General features: G+C 35.6%; 1 pseudogene across 1 annotated transcript; it reads left to right on the top strand.

Moving 5' to 3' along the window:
- The first annotated feature begins 12,316 nt into the window (after positions 1-12,316).
- LOC309865615 (DDB1- and CUL4-associated factor 13 pseudogene) lies at positions 12,317-13,649 on the top strand (annotated as a pseudogene). The gene has a single exon. The product of its transcript is annotated as a DDB1- and CUL4-associated factor 13 pseudogene (transcript).
- The last annotated feature ends 8,605 nt before the right edge of the window (positions 13,650-22,254 follow it).

Here is a 22,254-nt window from a genome sequence, read left to right as displayed (position 1 = left end):
CCAACAGACACATGAAAAAGTGCTCCATATCACTCGGCATCAGGGAAATACAAATCAAAACCACAATGAGATATCACCTCACACCAGTCAGAATGGCTAAAATCAACAAGTCAGGAAATGACAGATGCTGACGAGGATGCGGAGAAAGGGGAACCCTCCTACACTGTTGGTGGGAATGCAAGCTGGTGCAGCCACTCTGGAAAACAGCATGGAGGTTCCTCAAAATGTTGAAAATAGAACTGCCCTATGACCCAGCAATTGCACTATTGGGTATTTACCCTAAAGATACAAACGTAGTGATCCAAAGGGGCACATGCACCCGAATGTTTATAGCAGCAATGTCCACAATAGCCAAACTATGGAAAGAACCTAGATGTCCATCAACAGATAAATGTATCAAGAAGATGTGGTATATATACACAATGGAATACTATGCAGCCATCAAAAGAAATGAAATCTTGCCATTTGCCACAACATGGATGGACCTAGAGCGTATCATGCTTAGCAAAATAAGTCAAGCAGAGAAAGACAACTATCATATGATCTCCCTGATATGAGGAAGTGGTGATGCAACATGGAGGCTTAAGTGGGTAGGAGAAGAATCAATGAAACAAGATGGGATTGGGAGGGAGACAAACCATAAGTGACTCTTAATCTCACAAAACAAACTGAGGGTTGCTGGGGGGAGGGGGTTTGGGATAAGGGGGTGGGATTATGGACATTGGGGAGGGTATGTGCTTTGGTGAGTGCTGTGAAGTGTGTAAACCTGGTGATTCACAGACCTGTACCCCTGGGGATAAAAATATATGTTTATAAAAAATAAAAAATTAAAAAAAAAAAAGAAAATGATAGGGCAAAATCCCTGATGAACTTAGATGCAAAAGTCCTCATCAAAATATTAACCAACTGAATTCAACAATACATTTAAAATATTATACCTAAAAAATAAATATAAATATAAATATGATACCAAATGATCAAATGGGATTTATTCCAGAGAAACAAAAATAATTTAATATCCACAAATCAATTAGTGTGATGCATCACATTGACAAGAGGAAGGACAAAAATCATATGATTAGATGAGGAAAAAGTATTTAATAAAATATAAATCAATTCATGATAAAAACTCTTAATAAAGTGGTTTTAAAGGAAACACACCTCAATATATTAAAGGTTACCCACAGCTAACATCATACTCAACATAGGACTGGATGTTCTGGCCACAGCAATCAAACAAGAAATAAAATGTATTCAAATTGGTAGCAAAATAAAACTGACATTATTTGGGGGGTACATGATACTATATATAGAAAACCATAAAGAGGTCATTAAAACTCTATTAGAAGTAATAGATGAAGGGCACCTGGGTGGCTCAGTGGGTTAAAACTCTGCCTTCAGCTCAGATCATGATCTCAGGGTCCAAAGCCCCACTTAGGAGGTTTCTGCTCAGCAGGGATCCTGTTTCTCCTTCTCCCTCTGTCTGCGTGCCTCTCTGCCTACTTGTGATCTCTCTGTTAAATAAGTAAATAAAATATTAAAAAAAGAATTAATAGATGAATTCAGTAAAGCTACAGTATATGAAATCAAAATACAAAAATGTTTTATTTCTATATAATAATAAAAACTAATGAAAGAGAAATTAGGAAAAAAAAATCCCAAATAAAATGGCATTTTGAAAGGAGAAAAAATACGTAGGAATACTTTTAACCAAAAAGCAAAAGATCTGTACTCTGAAAACTGAAGACATTGAAGAAATAAATTTAAGATGACACAAATTAAATGGAAAAATATATATGCATGCATTGGAAGAATTAATATTGTTAAGATGTCCCCACTACCCAAAGGAATCTACAGAAACAATGCAATCTCTATGACAACACCAATGGTATTTTCACAGACCTTGAACAAATAATCCTAAAATCTCTATGGAATGACAAAAGAACCCAAATAGCCAAAATCATCTTGAAAAAGTGGAATGAAGCTAGAGATAATCTACTCCTATATTTTATTCTGTACTACAAAGCTACAGGAATCAAACCAGTTTGATACTACTAAGAAATGAACACATAGTGGGGCGCTGGGTGGTTCAGTGGGTTAAAGCCTCTGCCGTCATCTCAGGTCATGATCCCAGAGTCCTGGGATCAAGCCCCGCATCGGAATCTCTGCTCAGCAGGGAGCCTTCTTCATCCTCTCTCTCTCTGCCTGCCTCTCTACCTACTTGTGATCTCTGTCTGTCAAATAAAATAAAAAAAAAAACCTTAAAAAAAAAAAGAAATGAACACATAGATCAATAGAACAGAATAGAGATCCCAGAAATAAATCCACACTTATATGTTCAATTAATCTACAACAAAAGAGGCAAGAATATAATATTGGGGAAAAACAGTATTTCGATAAATGATGTTGGGAAAATTGAACAGGTGCATGCAAGAAAATGAAGCTGGACTCCTTACACCATGCACAAAACCAAACTCAAAATGGATGAAAGACTTAAGCATAAGACCTGAAGTCCTAAAACTCACAAAAGAAAACATGGGCAATAAACTCTTGGACATTGGCCTTAGCGACATGTTTTTGGACCTGTGTATCTAGGTGAGGGCAATAATAAATAAATGCAAAAATGAACAATTGGCACTGGATTAAGCTGATCAGTTTTTGCATGGTAGAACCATCAACAAAATGAAAATACAACCTATTGAACGAGAGAGCTTATTTGCAAATAATCTATCTCATAAGGTGTTAATATCCAAAATATATCAAGAAGTCCAATCATACAACTCAACACCAAAATGAAATTTAAAAACAGGCGGAGGACCTGAATTAACATTTTTACAAAGAAAGCATACAGATTGCCAACAAATGAAAAGATGCTCAACAAATGAAAAGATGGGAAAGTGCAAATCAAAATCACAATGATGTTATCACTTCACAGGTCAGAACAGCTAGCACAGAAAAAAGAAAAATAAATATTGACAAGGATGTGCACTGTTTATAGGAATGTAAATTTGTACAGACACTATGGAAAACTCTATGGAGTTTCTTCAAAAAATTGAAAATAGAAATAGCATGCAATCTAATACACCCACTGCTGGGTATTTACCTGAAGATAGTAAAAACACTAATTTGAAAAGACAGATAGACTTCTATGTTTATTGAGCTTTGTTTACAATAGCCAAAATATGAAAGCCACCATAGTACCCACTGATACATGAATAAAGATGTGGTATACATACACAACAGAATATTACTCAGACATAGAGAACGATGAAATATCACCATTGGAACAACATGGATGGACCTAGAAAATATTATACTAAGTGAAATAAGTCAGAAAAAGACAAATCCCATATGATTTCATTTAGATATGGAATCTTAATAACATAATTGAATAAAAAAAGAAACAAGAGAAACAGTAACAAACTCCAAATACAGAGAAGGAACTTGTGGTTGCCAGGGGTCAATAGATAAAGGGTGGGAGAAGGGGCAAAATAGGTAAAAGATTTTAAAAGGTACAGACTTCCAGTTATAAAACAAGTAAGTCACTGTGACCAAAGTACAGCATAGGGAATATAGTCAATAATATAATAACTTTGTATGATGGCTGGTGTTAATTGCAGTTATTGTGGTTAACATTATGTGATCCATATAACTGTCAAATCTCTATGTTACACACCTGAAACTAATAAAATTGAAAACAAAAGCTATAACTTTTTCATCTGTCCTCTTCAATGGAAGTTGAAAGTAGCCCTCCTTACCATTTTAATCAAATTAATGTAAACATATATCTTAAAATAGTTTAAAGGCTTGTGATGTAAGGCAAATAAAAGCAGATGCAATATTACTTTTTAAGTGATAGAATCAGGCCTATGCATACAAAGATACAAAAATGATATTGATACTAATCAAATAGATCAATGAGATGCAGTGAAAGCCATGCTTAAAGTTTATATCCTTAAATTAATATACTATTAAAGAACAACATCTGAAAATAACTAAGCATTTATCCCAAGATGAGTTATTTTAGAATAAGATAATTAAGTCCCTCTCCCAAATAGAATGAAATAGTAAAGCTAAGAGGAAAAAACTAATGAAACAACAAAAACAAAAAACATTCAAGAAAGGAAATCAATAAAGCTAACAGTTCTTAGAAAGGAACAATAATTCCATTAAATCCAGAATATTCTGATTAGAAGAGAATACATAGACACCACAAATAGCTAATATTAGGATTACAAAAGGAGGCAACAGATTTAAATAGCAATAAGATAGACAAAACTGACACATTTCACAAAAATGTCTATGGTGACTGACCTTAACTGACACAAGAAAAGAAAAATCAGAATTAAATAAATTGGATTTACAATTAAAAACCTTCCTATAAAGAGAACTTTAGGCTCAGAAGTCTCACTGATGCATCTTTAAAGAGTTAATGTTAAATATATAACTCTTCGGAAAATAAAAAATTAAAAATATAATTCTCAGTGCCTAAATAATCTTGATACCAAAATGTAACATTGTAAGAAAAACACCAGTTGATTTTCATAAATCCTAAACAAAATATCAAAGTAAATTATAAATACATAAAAAGGATAATAAATCTTGGTCTTATTGGTTTATTTTGGAAATGCCAGCTTGGTCTGGTATCCAAAAGCCAATTAGTGTAATCAACATGCTTATGGAATAAAGGAGGACAATTATGATCATTTTAACAGATGCATAAAAATGCAATTAAAAACTCTCAATATCTATTCATGATTTTAGAAAACCCTGGCAATGCCACACAAATATGAAGGCTTATTAGACACTCCAAGCAATCATATGCCAACATATCAGACAATGCAAAAAAAAAATGGATAAATTCCTAGAAACATTTAACCTACCAAGACTGAATCATGAAGAAATAGGAAATCTGAACAGACCAATTACTACTAGGGAGAATGAATCAGTAATAAAAACTTCCCTACAGACCATAGTCCAGTAACAGATGGTTTCACTGGTAAATGCTACCAAATATTTAAAGAAAAATTAATATAATCCTTTTAAAATTCTTTCATCCAAAAAAGACAAAGAAATACTTCCAAATGCATTTTATGAAGTCAGGATTACTGTAATTCAAAACCAAAGAAGCTACAAGAAAATTGTAGTTCAGAATCTCTGATGAAACATAGCTATGAATATCCTCAACAAAAATACCTCAAAAAAATTAGCAAACCAACCCAGCTTTTATATCAACATGGACGGGACTGGAAGAGATTATGCTGAGTGAAATAAGTCAAGCAGAGAGTCAATCATATGGTTTCACTTACTTGTGGAACATAAGGAATAACATGGAGGACATTGGGAGATGGAGAGAAGGGAGTTGAGGGAAATTGGAAGGGGAGGTGAACCATGAGAGACTATGGACTCTGAAAAACAACCTGAGGGTTTTGAAGGGGCGGGGGGTGGGAGGTTGGGGGAACCAGGTGGTGGGTATTAGGGAGGGCACAGATTGCATGGAGCACTGGGTGTGGTGCAAAAACAATGAATACTATTACGCTGAAAAGAAATAAATAATTAAAAGAAAAAAAAAAGAAACATAGCTATAAATATCCTCAATAAAAATACCTCAAAAAAATTAGCAAACCAACCCAGCTTTTATATCAACATGGACGGGACTGGAAGAGATTATGCTGAGTGAAATAAGTCAAGCAGAGAGTCAATCATATGGTTTCACTTATTTGTGGAGCATAACAAATAGCATGGAGGACAAGGGGAGATGGAGATGAGAAGGGAGTTGAGGGAAATTGGAAGGGGAGGTGAACCATGAGAGACTATGGACTCTGAAAAACAATCTGAGGGGTTTGAAGGGGCGGGGGGTGGGAGGTTGGGGGAACCAGGTGGTGGGTATTAGGGAGGGCACAGATTGCATGGAGCACTGGGTGTGGTGCAAAAACAATGAATACTGTTACGCTGAAAAGAAATAAATAATTAAAAGAAAAAAAAAAGAAACATAGCTATAAATATCCTCAATAAAAATACCTCAAAAAAATTAGCAAACCAACCCAGCTTTTATATCAACATGGATGGGACTGGAAGAGATTATGCTGAGTGAAATAAGTCAAGCAGAGAGAGTCAGTCATATGGTTTCACTTACTTGTGGAACATAAGGAATAACATGGAGGACATTGGGAGATGGAGAGGAGAAGTGAGTTGGGGGAAATCAGAGCAGGGAGACAAACCATGAGAGACTATGGACTCTGAGAAATATAAACTGAGGGTTTTGGAGGGGAGAGAGTTGGGGGGTTGGGTGAGCTTGGTGGTGGGTATTATGGAGGGCACATATTGCATGGAGCACTGGCTGTGGTGTATAAACAATGAATTTTGGAACACTGCAAAGAAATAAAATATAATAAAATGGAAAAAATTAGCAAACCAATTTCAAGAATACCTTAGAAAAATTATTCATTGTGATCCAGTAAGATTTATTTCAGTGGTGCAAGGATGGTTTAATATGGTCAAATCAATCAGCATGATACATCACAATAACAAGAGGAAGAATAAATGTCATATGATCATCTGAGTAGGTTCAGAAAAAGGATTCAACAAAACACAACATCTGTTTGTGATCAAAACTTGAAACAAATTGTGTTGAGGAAATATACTTCAACATAAATAAAGACTATATATGAAAAACCCACTGCTGATGGTAAAAAAAAAAAAAAAGGAAAGTTTCCCTCTAAGATCAGGAACAAGACAAGCATCAGTTTTATCCAACATAGTACTGGAAGTACCTACTGTGCCAATAAGGCAAGAAAAAGAAATAAAAGACATCTAAATTTGTAAGGAAGAAGTAAAACTGTCACAATTTGCAGATGATATATTATATACAGATCACAAAAACCAGAACTTATAAATGAATTCAGTAGAGTTGCATAATACAAAATCAGTAACAAAAGGTTAGATTGCTATATAATCATCATCATCAGAGAAATAAAGAAAACGTTTCTACTTGTATCAAAAAGAATATAAAACTAGTAATAAATATAACCAAGGAGGTAAAATACCTGTAATGGACTACTAAATGGCATTAATGGAAGAAATTGAAGATTTCACAAATAAATGGAAAGATATTCTATGCTCATTGACTGGAAGAATATTGTGAAAATGTGCATATTACCCAAAACAATGTATAGATTCAGTGCAACCTTTATCAAAATTCCACTGGCATTTTACCCAGAAATAGAAGAAACACCCCTAAAATTTATACAGAGCCAAAAAGCCCCCCCAAATCTAAAGTAGTCTAGAGAAAGAACAAAGCTAGAGGCATCATAATTCCTGATTTCAAACTACATTACAAAATTATACTCATCCAAAGAATATGATATTGGCATAAAAACCACACCTACACATTAATGAGATGTTCAAAATAAACCCACTAATACATAGTCAATGTATTTATGACAAAAAGTTAATTAAAACTATACATTGGGGAAATGATAGTCTCTTCAATATGCCATGCCTAGAAAACTGGACAGCCAGATGCAAAAGAATGGTTATTATACTTCATACCCAAAAGTCAACTCAAAATTCATTAAAAATTGAATGTAACTACTGAAACCATAACTCCTAGAAGGAGTTTTAAGTGGTGTGCTCCTTGACATCAGCCTTGGTGATGATTATTTGAATTTGACACCAAATAGCAAAAGTAACAAATATGAACATAAACAAGTGAGACTACACAAAATTAAAAATCTTCTGCACAAAAAAGGAAGCCACCACCGCCATCAACAACAAAAACAATTTAAAAATTTTGATAAAATATCTACACATAAGATGCAAGTACTGATGGTTGCAAGGCCCTTGCCCATTCTCCATCACAACAGCATTAAGGAAAGCACAGGATGTAATGAGCACAGGGTGTTACACGCAACAGATGAATCACTGAACTCTACCTCTGAAACTAATAATATACTCTATAGTAATTAAGTTTAAATAAAATAAAATTTAAAGACAACAACAAAAACAAATTCCCTGTGGTCCAAACCTACAGATTCCTGCATAATCTCATTGGGGCAAGACTGGAGTGGGGGCTCCTAATAAGTGACCTACAATCTTTGGGGAGCAGGCTCTCTTCTCTTACTATAGGAGCCATAATAAGTTCAGGGGAGACATCTCAATGCAGAGCTATGCCAGCCTGGGTCAGGGAACTGTGGTTATCAAGTAGTATTTTCTCTTTACCTTCTAAAGCCCATATCTGGTCTCTGTGGTTCAAGAAGGTGCTTCAGCCTCACCCCCATATTCCAGGATTCTCTATTCACACACAGCCCATTGCTTTCACTGTCTGCAGATCAAGACAAATGGCCCCATCTGGCCATGGAATTTAGTGCACACGTATTCAGGTCTACAAACTATGAGCCACGCAGGCTCTAGGGCCTCTTCTGCTGCCTCACGAGGAAAAAGAAATTCATTCACAGTCCCACCTCCTACCAAGTTTAGTACCTAGTTCTGACCATCTAATGAAAAACAGAGGCGACTGGTAAGCTCATCCTAATTGTTGTTTGGGCAGGCAATGAAACCAGCAGTCCTATCCAACTGTTTTCAGCCAGTGGACACCCCCCTTTATCTTAGAGCTCAGGCAGTGGCCCCACCCAAAAATAATCTTTGATAACAAGCCTCACCTGCTAAACATTCTACAATCAGACATGTCCAGCAAGCAAAGCTGAGCTGACTGCTAAACTATCTCTACCAAAGTAAAACTGTTAAGTCTGGAAGAGGATACCAACTCTTGTAATTCATAGATAACAATGTGTGGAATAAAAGATCATGAAAAATCTGGTAAACTTAACACAACCAAAGAAAACTAATAAAGCTTGAATAACTGATCCCAAGAAATGGGCATCTATGAGCTATTAAAGAATTAAGAAAAATTCCTTTAAAGAAGTTTAGTGAACTGAAAGCACATAAAAATAAGGAAAATAATGCATAAAAAATGAGAAGAGAAAAACAAAGTAATTCTAGAGCTAAAAAGTACTGAAGAATTCAATATAGAGCTTCAAAATCAAACAGCTATTTAGAGGAAAGAATCAATGAACTATAAGACATTTGAAATTATCCAGAACAAAAAGAAAATATGTGAAAAGGAGCAAAGAGTGTCTATATGACTTATAGGACAAATTTTTTTTTTTAAAGCCAATATTCTCATTGTGGGAATTCCAGAAGAAAAGGGAACAAAAGAGCATATTTTTAAAGCAATAATAGTTGAAAAATTCTAAATCCTTGGGAGAAATTAACTTCCATATCCATGAGGCCTAAAGGACCTCAACTTTGTTTAATCCAATTAGGGCTACAGCAGGCCATGCTACAAATTGTCAAGAGTCAAAACCAAAGAATTTTGAAAGCAGCAAGAGAAAAGAAATTATATTCAGAAATTCCTATAGGACTATTGGATTTCTCAACAAAATTTTTCAGACTGGGGGAGAATGGGATGAAATATTTAAAATATTGATAGGCAAACAGCTTTCAGTGAAAAATTCTATGCCTGCGAATCTTCTCTTCAAAAATGAAGTAGAGGTAAAGACTTTCTTGAATAACAACAAAAAAAACCCGAGGGAATTACGACCAGTAGACATGCCTTACTGCTAAAGAATTGCTGATATGAGTTCTTGGTATAGACATGAAAGGACAATAACATCATAAAAGCGTAAGACAGTAGTATAAAACTTCCTGGTAATGGTATATATGTATGTATGTATGTATATTTTACACACACACACACACACACACACACACGTGTGTGTGTGTGTGTGTGTGTATATATATATAATTAAATTCTGTAATATGGTAATGGTGGCATGTTATTCAATTTCAACTCTAGTTGTAAAGTTAAAAAACAAATGTAGCAAAAATAACAACTACAATAATCTGTTATAAGATATATAATATAAAAATATTGTGACCTGTCACATCAGTAAAATATGAGGAGGAGGAGAAATCTAAAGGTTAGGAATAATTTTGAAGTTATTGTTTAAAATACGGTGTTATAGGGGCACCTGGGTGGCTCAGTTGGTTAAGTGTTTGCCTTCAGCTCAGTCGTGATTCCAGGGTCCTAGTATTGAGCCCACTGAGCAGGGAGCCTAATTCTCCTTCTCCCTCTGCCTACTGCTCCCCCTGCTTGTGTTCTGTTGCTTGCTGTCAAACAAATAATATATTTTAAAAAACCAGGGTGTTATAATGTTAAGATATTTTATATAAACTTCATGGTAACTGTGAAATAAAACACACTGGTGTCTGCCCCTGGTTATTGGCACAAGGATCCTAAAACCCTTGTTATTTCCCATCTTTTTTGTAGAGTCAATTTTGGGCGGGCTCCTGGATCACTTCTGGTTGAGGGCTGGTCACTGGAATTAAAAGCCAAGATTAGAAGCTAAGAATTTTAATCTTCCTCCCCTATTCCTTATTCTCTTGAGAACGGAGAAGGTATGAAAATGAACTTAATAATCACAGAAACGTTTATGCTTAGGATTCCCCAGGACCTCACCCTTTGTATCTCCCTCTGGCTGTTCATCTGTACCCTTTAAATTATCCCTTAGTAACCTGGTAAATGTAAGTGTTCTAAGTTCTGGGAGCCGTTCTAGCACATTAAGCAAACCTGAAGAAGAAGTAATGGGAATTTCCTATTTTTGGCCAGTCACACAGCATTTATGGGAAGCGTGGGGACTTACTATTTACAACTGGCATCTGAAGAGGAGTGGGACATTTTCTTGGGACTGAACTCTTAACCTGTAAGATCTCCAAGTAGAAAACGTCATAATTAAGTTGTAGCATTCTCATCTGATGTCACAAAGGATTACTTGGTGGATCTGTGGGGAAATGACCTACATTGAAATTTGGGTCACTTATTTTAGTAACCACAATGGAAAAATTTATAATGATTACACAAAGTAACATGATAAAGTAGTAAAAGCATTGTGATGCCAAAAGATATCAAATCATAATGACAGCTAAATGTGAAACAAACAACAATGAATTTACAAAATGGCCAGAAAAAAAAAAGGCAACAGTAAGTCCTTAACTATGAATAATTGCTTAAGTGTAAATTGATTAAATTCACCCATCAATATATGTGGCTGAATGGATTTAAAAAAACATGTTGCCTACAAGAGACTCACTCTAGCCATAAAGGCACATATATACTGAGAGTAAAGGGATAAAAATGGAGATTTCAAACAAATGGTAACAATAAAACAGGGGGTTGCTACACATATCAGACAGAATAGACTTTAAACTAAAAATCATGAAACAAAGAAGGTTATAATATATAGATCAATCTATTAAGAATATAGAACAATTGTAAATATTTATGAACCCAACAAAGGGACAGCTAAATAAATATATAAAACAGAAACTAAGAGCTAAAAGGAGAAAGAAACACCAATACTGTAATAATTTGGAATTATTATACTCCTTTCACAATAATTCATAGATTACTCAGAGAATCAATAAGGTGACAGCAGATGTGAACAACACTAGAGATAAAATGAATCTGAGACATTTACAAAACATTCTCTGAGACCAACAGAATACATACTTTTTCTAGTGTACATGGAATACTTTTTAGGATAGACTGTACGTTATGCCACATAACAAGTCTTAACAAATTTAAAAAGATTAACTCATACCAAGTACCTTCTCTCGCCACAATGGTATGAAATTTGAAAGCATAAGGAAAAGTGAAAAATTCATACATACATGGAAATTAAACACTCCCCTAAAAACTCAATGGATCAGAGAAGAAATTACAGTGTCATTAAAAAAATATCTTGAAAAAAAAATATCTTGAGGCAAAACAAAATAGAAACAAAACACAGCGAATCTAACAGAATGCAGCACAAGTTTCTAAGATGGAAGTTTGTAGTAATAAACACCTACATTAAGAAACAAGATCTCACACATAGTAATTCCATACCTCGAGGACCCAGAAAAAAAAGGCAAATTGAGACCCAAGTTAGCGAAAAGTTAAAGATTAGAGCAGAAAAATATGAAATCCAGGAAAACAATAAAAATTAACCAGTTGATCTTTGAAAGGATAAACAGAATGACAAAATGTTAGTGAAAACAACTAGAAAAGAGAAGACCAAAATTAACAATTAAAAATGAAACAAGAGACATTATAACTGATTCAACTTAAATAAAAATCTACTATGAACAACTATATGCCAACAAACTGGACAACCTAAAAGAAATGGAAAAATTCTTAGAAATGTGGAGGAGGCAGGCAGTGGTAACCCAAACTCGGAGGAAAGGCTTGGGGGGTCAGGGGCAACTCGCAGCCAAAATGAAGGTGAAGATGCTGAGCCAGAACCGGACAACTATGTCCACAAAACCAAGCTGGACTTACAAAGAGTTCCAAGAAACTATGATCCTACCTTACGTCCTTTTGAGGTCACACAAGAATATGTAAGAGCTTTAAATGCTACCAAACTGGAGCAGGTATTTGCAAAACAATTCCTTGCTTCTCTGGACGGTCACCAAGATGGAGTCAGTTGCTTGGCAAAGCATCCAAGAGTCTGGCTACTGTTCTTTCTGGGGCATGTGATGGAGAGGTTAGGATTTGGAACTTGACTAAACGGAAAGGTATCTGTACAATACAAGCTCATGAAGGTTTTGTCTGAGGACGATGTACTCGCTTTTGTAGGACTTCTTTTTTTACTGTTGGTGATGACAAAACTGTGAAGCAATGGAAAAATGGATGGACTGGGCTATGGAAAATAGGAAGAAACATTGCATACAATATTAGGAAAGACAGCATGTACAGGAATTGATCATCACTGGAAAGAAGCTGTTTCTGCCGCATGTGGACAGCAAGTAGACATTTGGGATGAACAAAGAACAAGGCCTATATGTTCAATGACCTGGAGATTCAACAGTATAAGTAGTGTTAAATTTAACCCAATTGAGACATTTCTCTTGGGAAGTTGTGCTTCTGACAGGAATATAGTACTATATGATAGGAGGCAAGCTACTCCCCTGAAAAAGGTCATCTTAGATATGAGAACAAATAGAATTTGTTGGAACCCTATGGAAGCTTTCATTTTTACTGCAGCGAATGAAGATTACAACTTGTATACATCTGATATGCATGCGCTGGACACTCCTGTAATGGTACATATGGATCATGTGTCTGTGGTGCTTGATGTGGATTATTCTCCCACTGGGAAAGAGTTTGTGTCTGCTAGTTTTGATAAATCTATTTGTATCTTTCCTGTGGACAAAAGTAGAAGCAGGGAAGTCTATCACACAAAGAGAATGCAACATGTTATCTGTGTAAAGTGGACTTCTGACAGCAAATATATTATGTGTGGATCTGATGAAATGAACACACGTCTATGGAAAGCTAATGCTTCTGGGAAATTGGGTGTGCTTACATCACGAGAAGAAGCAGCCAAAGATTATAACCAGAAATTGAAGGAGGAATTTCAACATCATCTTCATATAAAATGCATTGCTCATCACCAGCATCTACTAAAATCTATCTACAGCCAGATCCAGGAACAGCAGATCATGAAGGAAGCTTGCTGATGAAAGGAGTTGAATTTTCTCAAACATAGCAAGCCTGGATCATGGCAGTTGTGTAGGAGAAGAAACACATAGTGGCAGTTGTGAAATAATACTTGGTATTCCTACCAATCCTGATGTGTGATTATTTGTTATATTTTGATGTGCAGACTCTGCAAATAAAGTACTGGCTCTAGAATAATAACAAACAGTTCAGTTACATATGTAGTACACTATCCTAAAAAACTCTCTTGAAAGGCGGCCTTGTTGATAAGATGATCCAACATTTTATCCTTGATCTGCTTGCTTATTTCATTGAAGAATACAGTATTGCAAACTAACATGTTTATTACTGTTAGAAATTGCAGTACACTTTGATCTATTATTGTAGCTATACTGTACATTTGAATTTACATTTATGACCAAACATCTCTTTTGTTACCGTCAGTATTACTTTGGGTAATTATTGCAATGATTCTTCCAGTGATTGTATATAGTGTGTGGAAGAAATATGTCAGAACTTTTTAAAACTCATTTAATTTTCTGTGCCTTATTTGTATTTGGCTCTTTGAGATTTTAAAGATAATCAGTTGCATTTATATAACTTTTATAAGTAATAATTATAATTTATGGTCAAGTTAAGATAATAAAACATCTTTTGCTCAGCGTTGTAAAAAAAATTCTTAGAAATGTAGCCTCTGTGACTGAATCAGGAAAAAAAATAGAAAATCTGAACAGACCATTAATAATAATTAGATGGAATCAGTAATTAAAAATCTCCCAGTGAAGAAGAGCCTAGAATAAAATGGTAAATTTTATCTGCTATTTAAGGAAGAATAAACACCAATCTTTTTCAAATTCCTTCAAAAAATCATGCATAAGGAAAAACCTGCAAACTCATTTTACAAAACCAGCATTACTCTGATAAGGGCATTAAGAGTAAAGCACACTACTGGCCAAAATTCAATAGTGAATACTACTTACCTGAGCAGCATATTAAAAAGATCATTCACTATGATCAAGTGGGATTTCTCTCTGAGAGACAAGAATGGTTCAATGTGCACAAAATCAGCATGATATATCAAATTAACAGAGTGAAAGAGAAATTCATGTATTATTGCAAGAGACAAAGAAAAAACACTTGATAAAATTCAAAACCACTTATGATAAAAGTTCTTAACAAATTAGATATAGAAGAAACACAGCTCAACATAATAAAAGCTATATACAACTATTCTGTAGCAAATATCACACTCAGTGGTGAAAAAATGAAAGCCTTTTTCTTTTCCCCATAAAGAATATAACAAGAGAGGGGTGTTCACTCTCACCACTCTGACTCAATATAGTATTGAAAGTCCTTGCTAGATCATTCCCACAATGGGGGGAAAAAGACATCAGAATTGGAAAGGAAAAAGTAAAACTGTCTCTATTTATAAATGACATGATTTTATATATGAAATATCCTAATCCCCACAAAAATTGTTAGACTAACAAATTCAGTTGAAATTGGATGACAAATAGCCTCTTAGAGTGTCCATTATTAAAGACCTTAGATATCATATGCTAGTGAGGATGTGGAGAAAAAGGAATTCTTGTGCACTACTGGTAGGATTATAAACTGGTACAGCCAACATGGAAAACAATATGAAAGTTCCTCAAAAAATAAAAAATGGACCTACTATATGATCTTGCAATTCTACTTCTGAGAATATATCTGAAGGAATCAAACACTATGTTGAGAATATATCTATACTCCCATGTTCATAGGAGCATTATTTATAAAAGCCAAGACACTGGAACAACCTAAGTGTTTATCAACAGATAAACAGATAAATCAGTTATGATACACACAGACACACATACACATACATAAACATGCACTATTATGTGGTCAGAAAGAAGGAAATCTGGCCTTTATGAAAACATGGATGAACTTTGAGAACATTATGTTGAGTCAAATAAGTCACATACACACAAATACAGTATAATCTCACTTATATGTGCAGATTATAGAAACAAAAACAAGCATCACCATAATCTGGAGAAGGAAATAAGCATTCATGTCTAAAAGGCATAGAGGACCCCTCCCAAAATCAATAAAAACAGATCAACACCCCAACATATAATAGTGAAGCTTGCAAATTTTAGAGAAAAAGAATTGTGGGAGCTGCTTGAGATAAGAGACTCCTTACCTATAGAGAGAGGAACATCAGACTAACATTAGACCCATCCACAGAAACCTGGCAGGCCAGAAAGAGCTGGCATGATATATTTAGGCTCATTTATTAGCCTATGCAGTCAAGAATACTTTATCCATCAGGGCAGTCATTCAGAATGGAAGGAGAGGTAAAGAGCTTCCAGGAAAGACAGAAACTGAAAGAATATGTGGCCACCAAGCCAGCCCTGAAAGAAATATTAAGTAAAGAGAGAACCCAGGAGTAACATAAACCAAAAAGAAACAGACGATTTACAGAAACAGGGACTTTTCAGGTAATAAAATGGCACTAAATTCATATCTTTCAATAGTTACTCTGAATGTAAATGAGTTAAATGCTCCAATAAAAAGACAAAGATTTGATTAAAAAAAAAAAACATGATCCATCCATATGTTGTCTACAACAGACTCATTTTAGACCTAAAGACATCTCCAGACTGAAAGTGGGGGGTGGAGAAATATTTACCACACTAAAGGACCTCAAAAGAAAGCTGGGGTAACAATCCTCATATCAGACAAATTAGATTTTAAAACAAAGACTGTAGTAAGAGATGAAGAGGGACACTATATCATACTTAAAGGGTCTATCCAACAAGAAGATCTAACAGTTATAAATATTTATGCTACCAACAAGGGAGTAGCTCATTATATAAACCAATTAATACCAAAGTAAAGAAACACATTGATGATAATACATTGATAGTAGGGGACTTCAACACCTCACTCACGGCCATGAACAGATCATCCAAGCAGATCAACAAGGAAACAAGGGCTTTGAAGGACACACCGGGCCAGATGGTCTTTACAGATATATTCAGAAAATTCTATTCTAAAACAACAGAATACTCATTCCTCTTGAGTGCACAAGGAACTTTCCCAGAATAGACCACATACCAGATCACAAATCAGGTCTTAACTGAAAACCAAAAGAATGAGATTATTCCTTGCGTCTTTTCAGATCACAGTGCTTTGAAACATGAACTCAGTCACAAGAGGAACTTTGAAAGGAACTCAAACACTTGGAAATTAAAGAGCATCCTGTTAAAGAATGAATGGATAACCCAGGAAATTAAAGAAGAATTTAGCAACTTCATGGAAACTAATGAGAATGAAAACACATCTATTCAAAACCTTTGGGATAGGGGCGCCTGGGTGGCTCAGTGGGTTAAGCCTCTGCCCTCAGCTCAGGTCATGATCCCAGGGTCCTGGGATCGAGCCCCGCATCGGGCTTTCTGCTCTGCAGGGAGCCTGCTTCCTCCTCTCTCTGCCTGCCCCTCTGCCTACTTGTGATCTCTGTCAAATAAATAAATAAAATCTTAAAAAAAAAAAAAAAACCTTTGGGATACAGCAAAGGTGGTCCTAAGAGGGAAGTACATTGCAATACAAACCTCTCTAAAAAATTAGAAAAATCTCAAATACACAAGCTAACTTTATACCTAAAAGACTGGAGAAAGAACAGCAAGTAAAGCCTCAACCAAGTAGAAGAGTAATAATAGAGATTAGAGCAGAAACCAATAAAATAGAAACCAGAAGAACAGTAGAACAGTTCAACAGAACTAGAAGCTTGTTCCTTGAAAGAATTAGACTGATAAACATCTAGCCAGACTTATCTAATAGATAAAATGTCCCAACTTAATAAAATCATGAATGAAAGAGGAGAGCTCATGACCAATACCAAGAAAATACAGACAATTTTAAGATATATTATAAGCAAACCATAAGTGACTCTTAATCTCACAAAACAAACTAAGGGTTGCTGAGGGGAGGGGGGTTGGGAGAAGGGGGGTGGGGTTATGGACATTGTGGAGGGTATGTGCTTTGCTGAGTGCTGTGAAGTGTGTAAACCTGGTGATTCACAGACCTGTACCCCTGGGGATAAAAATATATTCTATGTTTATACAAAAATATATTATAAGCAACTATATGCCAACAAATTAAGCAATCTGGGAGAAATGGAATTCCTGGAAATTTATGAACTACAAAAACTAAAACAGAAAGTAATAGAATATCCAAACAGACCAACAACCAGCAAGGAAATTGAAGCCATAATCAAAAACCTCCCTCTCCCCCAGAAGAGTCCAGGGCTACATGGCTTCTCCTAAACATTTAACAGGAATTCTACCAAACTTTTAAAGAAATAATACCTGTTTTACTAAAGCTGTTTCAAAAAATAGAAATGGAAGGAAAATTTCCAAACTCATTCTATGAGGCCAACATTACCTTGATCCCCAAACCAAAGACCCCATCAAAAAGGAGAATTACAGGAGCACCTGGGTGGCTCAGTGGGTTAAAGCCTCTGCCTTTGGCTCAGGTCATGATACCAGGGTCCTGGGATTGAGCCCACGGGCTCTCTGCTCAGCAGGGAGCCTGCTTCCTCCTCTCTCTCTGCTTGCCTCTCTGCCTACTTGTGATCTCTGTCAAATAAATAAAAAAATCTTAAAAAAAAAAGGAGAATTACAGACCAGTATCTCTGATGAACATGGATGCCAAAATACTCATCAAGATACTAGCCAATAGGATCCAATAATACATTAAAAGGATTATCCACCATGACCAAATAGGATTTATTCCTGGGATGCAAGAGTGATTCAACATTTGCAAATCAATCAGTGTGACAGATCACATTAATAAAAGAAGAGACAAGAACTATACGATCCTCTCAATTGATGCAGAAAAAGCATTTGACAAAATACAGCATCCTTTCCTATTTAAAACTCTTCCCAGTGTAGGGAAAGAGGAATACTTCAATATCATAAAATCCATTTACAAAAGCCCACAGAGAATATTATTCTCAATAGAGAACAACTGAAAGTTTTCCCTTATGGTCAGAAACATGATGGGGATGCCCACTCTTACCACTATTGTTCAACATATTATTCGAAGTCCTAGCTTCAGCAATAAGGCAATAGAAAGACATAAAATCCACTCAAGTTGGCAAAGAAGAAGGTAAACTCACACTTCTCACAGATGACAGGGTACTTTATATGGAAAACCCAGAAGACTCCAGCCCAAATTCCTAAAACTCATACTACAGTTCAGTGATGTGACAGGATACAAGATCAATGTACAGCAATCAGTTGCACTTCTATATACTAGCAATGAGACAAAAGAATGAGAAATTAAGGCATCGATCCCATTTACAATTACACCCAAAAGCATAAGATACCTAGGAATAAACCTAAACAAAGAGGTAGAGAATCTGTATTCTAAAAACTATAAAACATTTATGAAATAAATTTAGAAAAACACAAAGAGATGGAAAAACATTCCATGCTCATGGGTTGGAAGAATAAACATTGTTAAAATGTCCATGCTTTCCAGAGCAATCTACACATTCAATGCAATCTTTATCAAAATACCATCAACATTTATCTCAGAACTGAAACAAACAGTCTTAAAATTTGTGTGGAATCAGAAAGACCCTGAATAGCCAGGGGAATGTTAAAAAAGGAAACCAAAGCTGGGGACATCACAATGTCTGACTTCAAGCTCTATTACAAAGTTGTGATCATCAAGATAGCAGATTATTGGCACAGAAACAGACACATAGATCACTGAAACAAAATAGAGAACCCAGAAATGGATGTTCAACTCTATAGTCAACTAATCTTCAGCAAAGCAGAAAAGAATATCCAATGGAAAAAAGATAGTGTCTTCAATAAATCATACTGGGAAAATTGGACAGCCACATGCAGAATGAAACTGGACCACTCTCTTACACAATATACCAAGATAAACTCAAAATGGATGAAAGACCTAAATGTGAGACAGGAATCCATCAAAATCCTAGAGAATACAGGCAGCCAACTCTTTGATTTTGGACACAGCAACTTTAGATAGGTCTCCAAAGGCAAGGGAAACAAAAGTAAAAATGAACTATTGGGACTTCATCATGATAAAAAGCTTCTGCACAGCAAAGGAAATAGTCATCAGAACTAAGAGGTAACCCACAGAATGGGAGAAGATATTTGTAAATGATATATCAGATAAAAGGCTGGTATATAAGATCTATAAGGAAACTTCTCAAACTCACAACCCCCAAAACAAATAATCCATCCAAGAAGTGGGGAGAAGACATGAACACATTTCTCCAAAAAAGACCTGCAAATCACCATTAGAGACATAAAAAAAAAAAAATGCTCCACATCACTTGGCATCAGGGAAATTCACATCAAAACCACACTGAGACACCACCTTATACCAGTTAGAATGGCTAACATTAACAAGACAGGAAACAACAAATGTTGGTGAGGATGTGGAGAAAAGGGAGCCTTCTTGTACCATTGGTGGACATGCAAGCTGGTACAGACACCCTGGAAAACAGTACAAAGTTTCCTCAAGAAGTTAAAAATAGAGCTACCTTATAGATCAGCAGTTGTGCTACTGGATATTTACCCCACAGATACAGATGTAGTGAAACAAAGAGGCACCTGTATCCCAATGTTCATAGCAGCAATGTCCAAAATAGCCAAACTGTGGAAGGAATTGAGATGTCCTTCAGCAGATGGATGGATAAAGAAGATGTGGTTTATATATACAATGGAATATTAGCCATCAGAAAGGATGAATACCTACCATTTATACTGACATAGATGGAACCTGAGGAGATTATGCTACGTGATATAAGTCAGTGATAGTCAATTATCATATGGTTTTACTTATTTGTGGAACATAAGGAATAGCATGGAGGACATTAGGAGAAGGGAAAAATGAAGGGGAAGAAATCAGAGTGGGAGACGAACCATGACAGCGTATGGAATCTGGGAAACAAACTGAGGGTTTTAGAAGGGGTGGGGGTAGGGAGATGGGTGAACCCAGTGATGGGAATTAAGGAGGGCACATATTGCATGGAGCACTGGGTGTCATGCACAAACAATGAGTCATGGAACACTACATCAAAGACTAATGATGCAAAGTATGGCGACTAACATAACACAATAAATAAAAAACCAAAAACTTAAACACAATGTATTAATACAAAAAGTTGTAAATAAAAGGAATGAATTAAACAAAGAAACCAACAATGACCAGAAAATATGAAAACAATGACACTAAATACATACCTATTAATAATTAGTTTAAATGTAAATGGACTAAATGCTCCAATCAGAAGACACAGGGTGACAACATGCATAGAAAACAAAGTCCATCTATAGGCTGCACTTCCGATCTAGACAAAAAGAGACTGAAGTGAGGTCTGGACAAATATATACCATGCAAATGGAAGCAAAAAAACAAAACAAAACCTAAGTGGTAGTATTTACATACCAGACAAAATAAACTTTAAAACAAAGAATGTAGCATGAGACAAAGAAGGGCATTGCATAATGATAAAGGGATCAATCTGACAAGATGTAAATCTATACACCCAACATAGGGGCACAAAATATATAAAGCCAATATAAACAGACATAAAGGGAGAAAAATAACAGTAATACAGTAATGGGGGGGGGGGACTCTCACACCCACTTACATCAATGGATATATCATCCAATCAGAAAACCAACAGTGCCTTTAAATGACATACTAGATAAGATGGTCCTAACAAATATATACAGAATATTGAATCCAAAAACAGAATATGCATTCTTTCCAAGTGTACATGTTAGGCAGCAAAACAAGATTCAATAAACTTAACATTAAAATCATATAAGCGACCTGTACCCCTGGGGATAAAAATACATGTTTATAAAAAAAAAATTCCAAAGGTGACCATCCAAAAAAAAAAAAAAATAATAATAATTAATTAATTAAATCAGTGGTTTTAGTTTGGCTAAAAAAAAAAAATCATATAAGTGTGTCATCTGACTACAAAGCTATAAAGCTAGAAATCAATTACAAGAAAAAAAAAAAAACTGGGGAGCCTAGGTGGCTCAGTGGCTTAAAGCCTCTGCCTTCGGCTCAGGTCCTGACCTCAGGGTCCTGGGATCAAGCCCTGCGTTGGGCTCTCTGCTCAGCAGGGAGCCTGCTTCCCTTCCTCTCTCTCTGCCTGCCTCTCTGCCTACTTGTGATCTCTGTCAAATAAATAACTAAAAATCTTTATTTAAAAGAAGGGGGGTACATCTGAGTGGCTCAGTGGGTTAAAGCCTCTGCCATTGCCTCAGGTCCTGATCTCAGGGTCCTGGGATCGAGCCCTGCATTGGGCTCTCTGCTCAGCAGGGAGCCTGCTTCCCTTCTTGTCCCTACCTGCCTCTCTGCCTACTTGTGATCTCTATCTGTCAAGAAAATAAATAAAATCTTTAAAAAAATAAAAAAAATTGAAAACACAAATGTGGAGGCTACAATCTTTTTCACCAGAATGGCTTGAAAGTAGAAGTCAGTTACAAGAAAAAAAATTGGAAAGAATACATATACATGGAGGCTGAACCACATGCTATTAAACAATAAATGGTTCAACCAAAAATGAAAGAGGAATTAAAAATAAAAGGAGACAAAAGAAAATGAAATGCTGTAGTTCAAAATCTGTGGGACATAGCAAAAACTGTTTCAAGAGAGAAACTTTT

The sequence above is a fragment of the Mustela nivalis genome (genome assembly GCF_964662115.1).
Source record: "Mustela nivalis genome assembly, chromosome: 5".
NCBI classification, from domain to species: Eukaryota; Metazoa; Chordata; class Mammalia; order Carnivora; family Mustelidae; genus Mustela; species Mustela nivalis.
This window is presented reverse-complemented; position numbering and strand designations above follow the sequence as displayed.